Below are 13,398 nucleotides of genomic sequence, written 5' to 3' on the forward strand. Positions count from 1 at the left end.
GTGTGGTTTTGGTGTTGCAAAGAAAATCATCCACCATCAGTACCATGCTCTTGTGGCTGAATCCAATCCCATCCTCACAGCAATTTTCTAACATGGAATCTAAAGGCTTCCCAATAAGTAGGAGATGCTACTGCAGCAACTGGGACCTTCCTATTGACACCCTTCATCTTAGAGGAAATGTCGGATGAGTACATTTGTACATTACATTTCTAGTAGTTACCAAGTTATTCACTGTAACACGCCTTAATAGTAATAATCCTTGAGGCTCAATGGGTGAAAACGTTCCACATCTATGTAACAGCATTACGTACACTCATACATTGTTTATCGTGTTGCTAAATAGAGACTCCTGGAGTTAAAAATTAAGCTTGAAACCGTGGCACTACGCAAGCACACTTTAGATAATTATCCTATGCGCTGTTCCAAAATCAGCTGCATGATGATACAGGCCTAACCTCCGTCATATCATCTCTGTTTTACTGCTGCTTTGGAATCAAATACAACGCAGTTATATAATCCACGATAGCAGAAATGTTAACAATAAATCAAAGGTCACGCATTACTGAGATATGTTGTGATCCTAAGCCAAACTTACTGACGTGAAATTTCCATAAACCTGTGGATGAAGTGAATCACCTGAGATCCTAAGCCTATCACCTTATCTCCATTGAAAATCATGAAACAGAATGGAGTTTTTGGGAGCAGCTGCACATGCATCTAATGTCAACATGTCCAATGCCAAGCGTGGGTAAATGAGGTATGAGACCTCCCAGCGTGGCTGAATGCCATCAGATCCTAGTGTAAAGCCTTGTAAGAAGAGTACAAGCTCTTTCTGCATCAAAGGAGGACAGGCTTCTGAAAAATTAAGTCATGTTGGACGAGCCAGAGTCTGCAGGGGCAACATATGGGGAAGAAAAGGTAGGATGATCCTAAATGCCTGCGACTGACAAGAGCGCTAAAATATTTTGGAACATTGCATGGTGGAGGCCAAAGCCCCGGGTGGCACCTGAGTAAAGTATAGTGTGTTATATATGGTATGTTTAGACACGTTGCCTGATACCTGAGACTTTGGCTATGTTCGAATTGCACGCCTGTAACCTGTAGCTGCCCAATTTGACTCACTTCAGCCAGGGAATGTGAAACTGAATTATACACTGTGGGCGGCACAGTGGTGCAGCAGGTAGTGTCGCAGTCACACAGCTCCAGGGACCTGGAGGTTGTGGGTTCGATTCCCGCTCCGGGTGACTGTCTGTGAGGAGTGTGGTGTGTTCTCTCTGTGTCTGCGTGGGTTTCCTCCGGATGACTGTCTGTGAGGAGTGTGGTGTGTTCTCTCTGTGTCTGCGTGGGTTTCCTCCGGATGACTGTCTGTGAGGAGTGTGGTGTGTTCTCTCTGTGTCTGCGTGGGTTTCCTCCGGATGACTGTCTGTGAGGAGTGTGGTGTGTTCTCTCTGTGTCTGCGTGGGTTTCCTCCGGATGACTGTCTGTGAGGAGTGTGGTGTGTTCTCACTGTGTCTGCGTGGGTTTCCTCCGGATGACTGTCTGTGAGGAGTGTGGTGTGTTCTCTCTGTGTCTGTGTGGGTTTCCTCCGGGTGACTGTCTGTGAGGAGTGTGGTGTGTTCTCTCTGTGTCTGCGTGGGTTTCCTCCGGATGACTGTCTGTGAGGAGTGTGGTGTGTTCTCACTGTGTCTGCGTGGGTTTCCTCCGGCTGCTCCGGTTTCCTCCCACAGTCCAAAAACACTCGTTGGTAGGTGGATTGGCGAGGTGTAAGTGTGTGAGTGAATGTGTGTGTGTGTGTCTGTGTTGCCCTGTAAAGGACTGGCACCCCCTCCAGGGTGTATTCCTGCCTTGCACCCAATGATTCCGGGTAGGCTCTGGACCCACCACGACCCTAAATTGGATAAGTGGTTACAGATATTGAATGAATGAATGAATAAATGAATTATACACCAGACTGACATTTATCTCATGATTCTAAATATTCCTCAGGTGATTGTTGTCCCATCCTTACTCTCCTTCCTAAATATACTTTACACAAGATGCAGATTCATGACATTTGTGTATTGGAGCTGAAGTAAAAGACAAACCAGACTTCAGCCATGTCCCACACTAGAAATCTCGCTGTCCTCATTTATGCATGCCTTAAATGACCACAAGACTTTAGGGCGTTTCGTTTCTTATTTTGGCACACAGTCCAAACTTCTTTGCAGCAACATAGTGGAGAAGGGGATATTGCTATATGTTTGACTTCATTTATCTGATCTGGATTAAGATCCTACAGAAGAAAAATGATGGGAAATCATGAGGGAAATGAGTTTCTCCATTCTAACTTCCTGCAATCTATATGCAAAAATAGGTTTCTTCTGATGAAGGACTGCAGCTACTGAAAGGTTTCATCCCTTGATTACACAGGTGGGGAATTATGCACATGCAGTTTGTATCAAATCCATTGAAAAGCATTCACTGATAGAATGAAAAGCTGTTATGGAACATGGGTGTAAAGCAGGGGCGATTGCTCTAAGACTGCAAGGGAAGCTCAGCTTCCCCTAAAATGTAAAAAAATAAGTGATCAAATATATACCGTTGTGTACATGTCATTGAATAAATATGCACTACAACGCGCTTAACTTTTGTTCAGAGTCAGGTTCTTATCACTGGTAAAGACGCGGCTTTCCTCTCAATCATTCCCGCAGCTTCACAGTGCTTTAAACAGTGAGGACACTGAGCGTCACAGAGATCAATACCGAAGCAGCGAAACGAGACGAGTCATTGGATAAATGCTGGGCTTTGTCCCGCCCATCGGACGCTCAGCGTCTCTGGGGGTCTATGGGGCAGTGGTCTGGCCTCGGCTGGCCCGGACACTCAGCTTCTGCATGATGATTGGATGATCTGTCTGAGGCTGAATCCCTTTTTGATTGACAGCGAAATGAGCGAATCAGCGATCCTTTGGTGTAGAGATCCGTGGGAGCACAGGCGGACACACTTCACATGGGCCAAGGCCGTTTAAGCAGCCTAGCTCTGCTGGCCATTGAGAGGACACTAGTCAAGTCCCTGGAAAAGACGCCTTGTTGGTACGACAGGGTCACAGATCATTTTCTTAAAAAGGAACGGAGGGTAGAATTTACGTATAAATAAACCGACACATTTTATGATGTAGGCCGAGCTTCCCCTCCTTGAAAGACCAGCATCCGCCACTGGTGTAAAGCCACCATTTCCAAGCATTGGCTAGAACCCGGTTCCTGGAGTACCTCCTGTCCGGTACAGTGCGTTCCCCATCCTTCGCAAAATGCATTTGATCCAAATAATCAGCACATTAACCTACCCTTTCCGAGCTTAAGTCATTTTGAGCAGGAAAGCACAAAAATCTTCAGAACAGGGGCCACTCCAGGACCAGGGTTGAAAAACTAAGGGTTAGAGGGCTGTAAATCCCCTAGCATTCCGTTAAGAACTGGAGGAACCATGGAATGATTGAGCTCCATCCAATAACTTGGGGATGATCTGGATTGAGGTGTGTTTTCCAGAACTAATCATCCAGCATGACCACAGAAATGCTTTTGTGGCTGAAGGCAATCAAATCCCCCAAACAATGATCTAAACCTTCGCTATGCACTATATGCATTTAGCTTCTCTTACTTCTGTTTCCAGTGTATCGACTCTATAAACATTTATGGCTTGCTGGTTTTCGTGGAATACATAGACGGCATTCGAAGAACTGTATTCATAGAAACACACAGTATTCATAGAAAGTGTTTGCAGACACATACCACTTTGTTCCACATGGGTTTGTTTTCCTTGTATCCTCGCTGTGAGAAAAACACTCTGTCACACTAAAACAACAATCTGTCTGTGGTTTCTCTGCACGTCAGTCAAACAGCCCTTTCCCGTCAAAGCAGAAATAAGCAAATACACTGTGCTTTTTTTTCCCCCCTGAATTATTTAACAAGTCATTGCAGGTGCTGGACCAGCCCTGGTTCACATCAGTGTTTAGGGTCAGGGTTTGATCCTCCTCCCTTGATCCTAGACTGCGCATTAAACCTGTCATCACAGGCTAATCATGACTCACACAGAACCCAACACTGGTCGACTGCTGTAAAAGAGCTAAACGACGAGTGTATCCGCCAGGGTCTTCATAAAGCTGACCAGCAGGAGGATACCTACACCATGCTGCCAACATTAATTAAGAGTGCGCTCTCAGTGAGGACCCAAATAGCAAGATACCAGTATTTACAAGAGTTGCTAAGCTTCCAGAAACAGGTGTTTGCTAGAAATATTATTGCTTTCTGGAGGTTTAAGTTCAGACAACATTAAGAGGTCATTACAGTCGGCTGGAATCATTTCGCAAAAGGTGCTGGCCGACATTTGTCTTGCTGTTGTTTCTAAAGCGGCTGCCCTCCAGCCAGACTGGGGTTCTAATAACACCTATGCATTACTTGGGCAGCTGTTCTACCCCTTACACGTCTTAGAAAAACTTTGTCATAAAAGTTGTATGTCAAACGCCAACAGCATGGTGAGTTCACCGGCTCTGTAAATAATGGCTCTGTACAGGTCATACTTTACGCTTAATGTTATGCGGTTAATGTACTGTACACCACTGTCTTCATTGCAGAAGTATGGGGATTGATTCCCTGTTCTGTTAAGCCCCCGGTGCTACAATAATAAAAGTCCTTGGGCAAGACTCTTTACCAACATCTAGCTATGTCTGTAACTCAGTCATTCATTGTCTGTAACCGCTTATCAAATTCAGGGTCACGGTGGGTCCAGAGCCTACACGGAATCACAGGCTGCAAGGCGGAAACACACCCTAGAGGGGGCGACACACACACATACATTCACTCACACCTATGGACACTTTTTTTGAGAAGCCAATTCACCTACCAGTGTGTGTTTTTGGAAACAGACACAAAGAGAACACACCAAACTCCACAGAGACAGTCACCCGGAGTGGGGCTCTAACCCACAAACCCAGGACCCTGGAGCTGTGTAACAGAGACGCTACCTCCAGCATCATGGTGCCGCCTCCTTATGTCTGTAATAAAACAAATTAAATGTAAAATAAAAGTCCTTCTGGATAAAAATATCTGACAAATGCTGAAAATGTAAATGCAGAGGCATGAACATAGAAAATAAGCTTCATTTCGGCTCTTTTATCCTGCATTTTTCAGGAGGGTATCTGCCAACATTTATACAGCTACTGATCTATAAACTGGAGATCAAACAAAAATACAGCTGTATCGTTTAGTGGATTTATCATGTTTAGTATCAGCCAAATAACTCTTTTATTATTATTATTATTATTATTACTTTAAAGTATGAAGTGCACCAATGTGATGTGGTTGGTGAAGCTACTATAGCCACCTCATACCTGGGGTAACAGATATTAGCACTTAAGGTGGACTGCCTTGTACATTTCAAACCACAGGTGACCTACTATGGCTTTTTGTGGTCTATGTTTGGGATTTAGGTTACTGCTGGTGTGATGGAGGAGTGGTGCTCAGAGTCAGTGAACACTGGGGAGTGTTTCTGGGAGTGCATTTTCATTAACAATGGCTTGGAATTTTTGGATGTTGCTAGTGGTCCAGTGAGTGCTAAAGTTGGCCGATGTTTCTGCCGATTGTTAGTCCTGTGACTCCTTCTTTCCAAGCTCACTAAGCCTGTGTAATTTGTCCACACCAGTCAGGATTTTATGGATTTTAACTAGACCCACTGGGCTCATGACCACATGTAGCCCCAGGGCCCACATGCAGGTTAAAGCACCTCTGAGCGTTGTGTCTCATGCTGTGCAAAATAGTATTTTTTATTATCACATGAAATAAATCACACACCCAGACTAAGGCCTAAGCTGCATTTTTATGGTGAATATAATTTGGAAAAATTCTTTAAAACAGACTTTAAATTTAAACGCAGGAATCACGTTATTTGCCGGGAGAAGTCGCATACCCAAACACGCAGATGTGCCATTCCTCTGACATCTGAAATGGCAAGGAGTACGGAGAGGAATATTATTGGGTGGATTACGTTGCATTATAAAAGCTGGGCATGGCACTTAATTTCTGGGATCACACCCAAGCCACGGGCACTTTCTCCAGTTACAGTGTTTTACATCATGTCTGGAGCATATCTAAAAGAGTTCTGTCATGGAGCAGAGTCCCTAATTATAAGGCCCGTTTTATGAGGTTCATCAGATGCCAAGAAGTTTTGTTTGTTTGTTTTAATTCGCTCCTTTATCTGCTGAGATGATTTTTTTTGTCCAGCTCTGCTGATTAGAGGAAGTAGAACAGTGTGTCAGTAGCTCGGTGGAGGACGTCCTGTACTTCTGGCTCTCAGAGTTACAAAAGCACCACTTGTTCTCTAGGATGTGAAGGAGACAGGACAGGGCTTTTGTTTTGCACGGACATATTCTTAGGTCCAGAGTCTCAGGCAGGACAAAAAGATCAGTGATGCCCCTCTGTAATCTGAACGGAATGAAAAGGGATATACGAAATACGAAATATACTGTTTTTTTTTTGGTTTTGGGCCCAATAACCCTGTTCCACTTTCTTGGAGCAGGAGAGAGCTGAGACAATGCAGCGTGATGATGCCAGTGAAACTCCAGTCACGCTCCTGCCCCTGGGCACCAGCCCTGGCATCCACTTGGCCCTCCTGCTGCCCACAGCCGCCCTCCAAACACACAGCTTGCCCAAACACACGCACGAACCCTAGAGGGAGCTGTGAGCTCAATACTAGTGCGTACTCTCTCTCTCCCACTCATACGCACATAAACTCTCACATCACATTCTCAATAACTGGCTGATAACCTGCCTCTGTGTTTTAAAAAAACAAAAAGAAACAGGTGCTTTATTTTGTAGAAATTTGAGGGAAATATATTTCTTGCTGCATTAACGAGAACATCACATCCCCCCATTCCTGGAGATAAGGAATCATAGTCTAATCTGAAAACAGAAAACAGAGTGGAACAATGGCGGTATCAGCATTTCCATTGTGGTTTTACACAGAAAAACAGTATTAATAGCAAACTGGGGTTTTTCATATTTCACAGCAGTGCTCTTAAGATTTAGGTTCCTTACAGTGTAGAGGCAAAGACCACCATTACATTTACATTTATGCATTTGGCAGACGCTTTTATCCAAAGCGACTTACAAAAGAGGATCTAACATTCGAACTACAGCACAAATTATACAAAATACCTTACATTAAAAGTGCAATATGCAGGAAGTAATAAGTGCATTAAAGAAAAACATTCAGTGCAAAAGATACTCTCGGAATAGCTGGGTTTTCAAGGATTTCTTGAATGCAGAGAGGGTTTCTGTTGCTCTGATGGTGCTTGGAAGCTCGTTCCACCAGCGTGGAACCAGAGATGAGAATAGCCTCGACTGACCTGTACGGGGGGTTGGCCGTGTTAGTTGGCGCTCCTTTGAGGAACGGAGAGGGCAGGTGCTAGTGTATGGTTTTAAGAGTCTATTGAGGGAGATGGGAGCAGAACCAGTGAATACTCTGAAGACCATCATTGACCGGAGGGGGTGGACCCGAGGGGGTGGATGCTAACCTACTGGCAGCCGATGACCCCTCCACGTTGGCCACAATTAGGCCCATCTTGTTGGAAGTGGACCTTAAAGTTCTCTCAGGTTTTTATACTGTATGTGAATATTCGTATTTTTGGTTAAAGAAAGTCTAACCAAATCTAGTTTTCTGTACCGTAAAAATACCAAATAAGCCTAAACGTGTTTATAAATATGTAGCTAATATGTGTTTTCTAACATGTATCTATTATAATTAGTTGAAGTGTTCTTTTTCTGAAGCCTTTTTGGATTATTTTATTTACTTTTGCTTTGGTTACATTTTATGGACATAATGTGACAAATCACAAACTTTAAGGCAGTTGTGCAAAAGACTCAGATATTTATAGAGACCAGCATTAGACAACAAGCGTATCTCAGCTGATGGGATACGTCTAGGGTAAGTTGTAGGTGTGGGGCTAAGTTAGGAAGTCAATTAGAGCAAAGCATTAGTTCTGAAGAGGTCCTTCATTTAGAGATCCAAATGATTACACGGTTTAATTAAGTGTGGGGTCCTGATAGATTTAAGCTGAATGCCAGACATTCCCAGTGTTTTTACAGTTATTATACCCTTGCAAATATGGTCGCTCTTAACGTACCTTAGAGAAAAGAGAGTTTGTAATGTATCTGGATGGTGTATGGATAGTTATCTTTGGTAAAAAGCCCTCATGCTGATTTTGAACTGGTTGTATGTGGAAACTGACTATAAAGTGGACTTCTAAGACCGGGAGAATAGTATTAAGAGGGGCAGGCCTGGCCTAATGGGCAGAGAACCGGGCTGGGTACCAAATGGCTGCCGGTTCGATCCCCATGACCAGCGGCATCATCCATGGCTGGGGTGCCTTTAAGCAAGGCACCTAACCCCCAAAGCCTCCCCCAGGTGCTGAGGATGACTGCTGCTCTGGGTGTGTGTGTGTTCACTGCCCCTAATCACCAATGTGTGTGTGTTTCAGGTTGCAGTCTTTTTCTCTTTATTGAAATATATCAGTCAGTAAACGAACGGTTAAAACGTATTCATTCCTATATTAAAATTACATTTTAATCTCATTGTATGTTGTTGCTCTGCTGCTCTGTGTTTGGGTCGCGCCACTGACTTTGCGTCTTTAACTTTGTGCATTTAACTTTAAACACAACAGAGAAGAGTGTCATACAAACTTTAAAGTTCTTCTGTTTACAGATGGGGGATGTTCTAAGGAAGCCCCCACCCAACCCCCACCACACACAGAGCCTCAGATGCAGTGGGGGATGGCATGGGAGCGAGTGAGTTGGGGCTGATGGAAAAATACGGTTATAAATCCACGAGCTAATCTGACAAAGTTACAGATTTTGACCAATGAAATCGTTACTGCCACAGTTTTCCTGATATTCTTAGTTCGAGAAGAGCACAGTGAAAACACCTACATCCCTAGTCTGTTTCGGCAGCAGTCTAAGGCTCAACGGTCTCAGGTTATGAGTGCAGGTGGTGACAAATATTAACTACACACATTAATAATCACCTGAAATACTTTGAGTGTTATGGTTATGGTAAAATTCGTGGCCTGTTATCACATGACCCACACCTTGGTACTGGTCCTTGGCCTGGGGTTTGGGAACCTCTGTTTTAGGCAATAAATATGGACATACCACAAAGTTGTCCTCAGAATACAGCCTCAGTGTTTTTACGATCAGATCACTCACCACACGCTCGTCTCAGTGTCCAACTCGATTCCGGTCACTGGAGAGAAGCTGGCTGTGAAGTCAAATTATTCTTGAGCACTTTAATTTTCTCTGCTCGTACCGTTCCTTGTTGAGTGGTGTAATCTGCGCGTCTGGTGGTGAGATGTCTTTTGATATTGCTTTTCATGAGGACAGCGAGGACTTCTCCACAAATTAAACACGCTGGCTTTCCTTTATTCTGTTGTGAAGAAGACATCCGTCATCCATTTTTCAGGACTGACCTGACACCCATCAAATTTTCTTTGCCATATTTAGCAAACCTGATCTTACTGATGCCAGAGACACAGCTAATGGATGAAACTGTCACGGTTGTCGAAGCTGGTTGAAAAGTTTAAAAAGTGCTATTTGCATAACGATAATTGTCTATTGCATAAATTAACCAATAAACATCTAGGCAACATTGGTGTGGTGGGTACATAAGATTGGGTAATGTTTCCTCACTGTGTTGTAAGTGTGATTTCTCATTACTTGTGAAGTTTAGAGTTGCTACGTTTATTTATTCACATACGTAAGATAAAGGACACAGTACATTCTCCTATGTGCTGTCACTGCTTCTGTTCCAGAGAGTTGTGCAATTCTTCCTCTCCCTTTGATTTCTAACTCCAGAGGCCAAAGAGGTCAAAGTGACCACATCTGAGATGTGTATTAACGAATTAAAAAAACGTGCAAATAGCGAAGGAAAAGCAGAGCTACTCTGATTCCTTGGGGAAAGGTAATATTTTTTGAGCCAGCGCATCCTTCAGTTTCCCAGGCAGTGATATTTTGAGCTCAACATTAATTTATACAGAAGTGATGCAACTCAACAGCAGCATGGACTGAGTTAAAGGTCAGTGTGTGGCTAGGGACGCTACAGCTACCTTGAAATATAGTATGGTAACAAGAGGTGAGATAAAAGATTCCATTTGAAACAAGCGCTGTAGGATAGAAAGGCATTTCGGGCATTAAAAGAGGAGCGAGGAATGTGAAAGGAATCGTGCGGTTACATAAGACGACACCAGGGATCTCTAACCGATCTCTGAACTCCACTGAACAGTGCTTCCTTAACGAGGACAGGGGTTAAAAGGTTCAGTCAAATAACATTAAAAAGGCAAGGGAGGATTTGCCTCAGAGACAACAGAGGTCCTCTATCCATTAGAATACAAGACAGTGTACGATCACTGGTGAAATATCGTAGGAAAAAGGCACTCTCTGAATCATTCCGTCAAACACCTTAAACATGTGTATAACTGAACATTTGTAGATGCCCCTTTTAATTTCTGAATTCAGTGACTCGAGGTCAATGGACACACACCGTTTGGGATACAACCGATGGGTAAAGGCAGCTTGAACAGTACTGGGCTGTGGAGCAGTGGAACGGTGTTCTATGCAGAAACAGAGCATTATACAATACGCCTGGGATGAGGTGGAGAAGTTTTTGGGATCCAGATCTAATCTTTTAATGTTTGACCCCACTAACATTCTCAAGGCTGCAATCAAATCCTCACAGCAAATATTCAAACATCTATTCCCAGAAATGTCAAAAGCTGTCATTTCAGAGCCAGAGAAAGACCCCTTTAGCGCCACTCTTCAATGTCATCTGTTTATTAAATCTGCCCCGTCCATTATTAAAAACACTATTTGTTTTTTAATGGTAGCTGTTGGACATTATTAAAATGAAATACCTACCAGCCAATCAGAATTCAGTTTCCAGCCTTCTGCGCCACGCTCACTCGAGGGCTTCACAGCTCTGATTATCCACAAAAGGGCCCTTAAACTGAAAAAGTTTGAAAAAGTCCTGCATTAAAGAACATTTGAATGAAAGGTTTAAGGACGCTTCAGAGAATCGTTCTGTAAACGAGAGTCGTGTGAAGAGCCGTTTTACAGCATTAAAAACCGCCACTTAATCTAAAGGTTGTAGGGTCTTCTTATATCAAAGCCGAGAACCATTAATGAACCTTTATTTTAAAGAGTGTGAGAGAAGTGAGGCCTTTTCACCGATGTCAAATAAATCTAACGAACTTCAATTAATATTTGATTGTGTGAAAGGGAGAATTGAAACACTCGCGCTCTGCTGAGGCTCACTGCAGGCCTGTGTGTTGTACTGTTTCAGCAGACAATGGGTCTCTCGAGCTTTGGGAAAGAAAGAAATTGTCCTGCGTTAAAATGTCAGGTCCCGTTCACAGCTCGGGAGAAAATGAGAATTCAAGACAGCAGCAGTGAGCTTTCAGTCTCATCTGTAGGTACCAGCGTGAAGCAGGAAACCACTTTGATTCGGAGAAAAGGCATTAAGTGGGGACCTTTGATAGATTTCAGTGGCTCAAATGAGAGATTAAATGGTTAAAGGGAAACTACACCAGTGTTTGAAACGTTCCTCTCTGATACAGTGGTGGAGAAAGTATTTATTGTGGAACTACAGTTCTCATTGTCATTTACACTGGCAGTGCAACCTAGATTTGATCAGTAACCCTGCTGAGAACCGTCCACTAGTGGTTCTGTGGTGGCCTTTATTGAGGGTGTTGACAACCTGGGGAACCAACAGAGGCTCCACAGTCAGCAGGCACCAACAGACTGCAGCTGTACAGTAGGTATAACCTGACAACAAGCCATCTCACGGCTTACAGCCCACTGCTCGACGGTCTGCCCGAGCTGGGAATAAAATGAAAGTGTACATGGTGAGAGCAGTGTGATTAGATATGTGCCTCTGACACGCAGAACGCAGGATTTAGTCTTAGCATAAAGGAGGCCCGCTATAATGAATCTTCCTAATCACCAGAGCTCATCTGGAAGTTGTGAAGGGATTATTGAATTTTAAGCCTTTGCAGAATTTTAATTAACTTTCTCATCGCCTGGAAAGGGCTTGCTTCAGTCAATGTGGTTCAATAAGCCAGCCACCCATGTAATAAGATGTTCATTTTGAAATTGTACATTTCACACTCTGCTTTCATTCAGAGAGGAGGCTCTGGTCTGTGGGTGAGAGCCTAACTGGGGTCCAGGGTGAACACCCAGCATACTTAGTGGAAATCTGCGCTCGGTAATGGTAATGAGCCCAGCTCCACAGCAGGCCGTCCGCCTCGATTCAGATTTTACGATAGAGCTGAACGCACTCGAGATCGATAACATCCTCCGTTGGCTTCTGCCGCTAAGACTGGAACAAACACACACACACACAGGGCTGGGAAACAAAGGTGGGATTGTGTGGAAATGCGATAAGAAAATGCAGGCAGCTTTGAAAACAAAATAAAAAATTAACAAGACAAAATGATCACTGCAAATACAACAGAGCTGCAGTGATCCAGAAATGTACCAGCACCAACACAACAGCTGCTTTGAGTGAAGTAGTCCCCAACCCCTTGAAATGCTCTTTATAGCAGTGTTGCATCTAAGGAATGATTTATATTAAACTGGTGTTTTCAAATGGAACTAAATAAAACATGAAAATAAGAGTACCGAGGTTTACAGCTCTCCAAGTTTGAAGGGGGTTTCATCCAGCTTTCCCAAATTCCAGCTCAATCAAACCGTTAAGACGCGAACAGTGCCTGATTCAGTGTGTTCTGAAAAGGTGACAGGAGGCAGACATCTGAAGAAAGGCCATAAAATTATGAATACAAAGCCTTCTGTTGGACTTTGGTCTAAAACATTTAAAGTGAGTGGAGAAATACAGGGTGTTGATTGGCTAACTAGCCTTTTGTAATAAAACACAACATTTCCTGTTAAATCACATCAAATTACCGTTTACATCTCAACTATTGAACTGTGTAGAGGAACAAATGATGGAATCCATAAGATGATTGTGGAAAGAAATAACAGATTTATAAAGAAATCAATGTTTGAAATCTGAAGAGAATATTCCTACATCTTTCATTAGCAGTGAAGTGTGTTACTCTACTCTTCAGTGAAAGACATTGCCCATAAATATGTACGGTTTTTTCATGGTGATCACATGCACTCTATTCTGGAGCAGCGTACGGCCCTGAAAAACATGGAATAGATTTCAACTTTCATGACGTGTCAGTGGAGTGTGAATACATCTGGTGCGAGTCTGGATTTTAGAGAGGCACTGCCATCACACTGCATACTTACTGTGTTTACATCAAGAAGAGCCTCTGAACAGAGCAGACGAGGCTATCATCAGCTGTGAATGAGATGGAAATCC

Source organism: Hoplias malabaricus, chromosome 1 (genome assembly GCF_029633855.1).
Source record: "Hoplias malabaricus isolate fHopMal1 chromosome 1, fHopMal1.hap1, whole genome shotgun sequence".
In the NCBI taxonomy this organism is placed as follows: domain Eukaryota; kingdom Metazoa; phylum Chordata; class Actinopteri; order Characiformes; family Erythrinidae; genus Hoplias; species Hoplias malabaricus.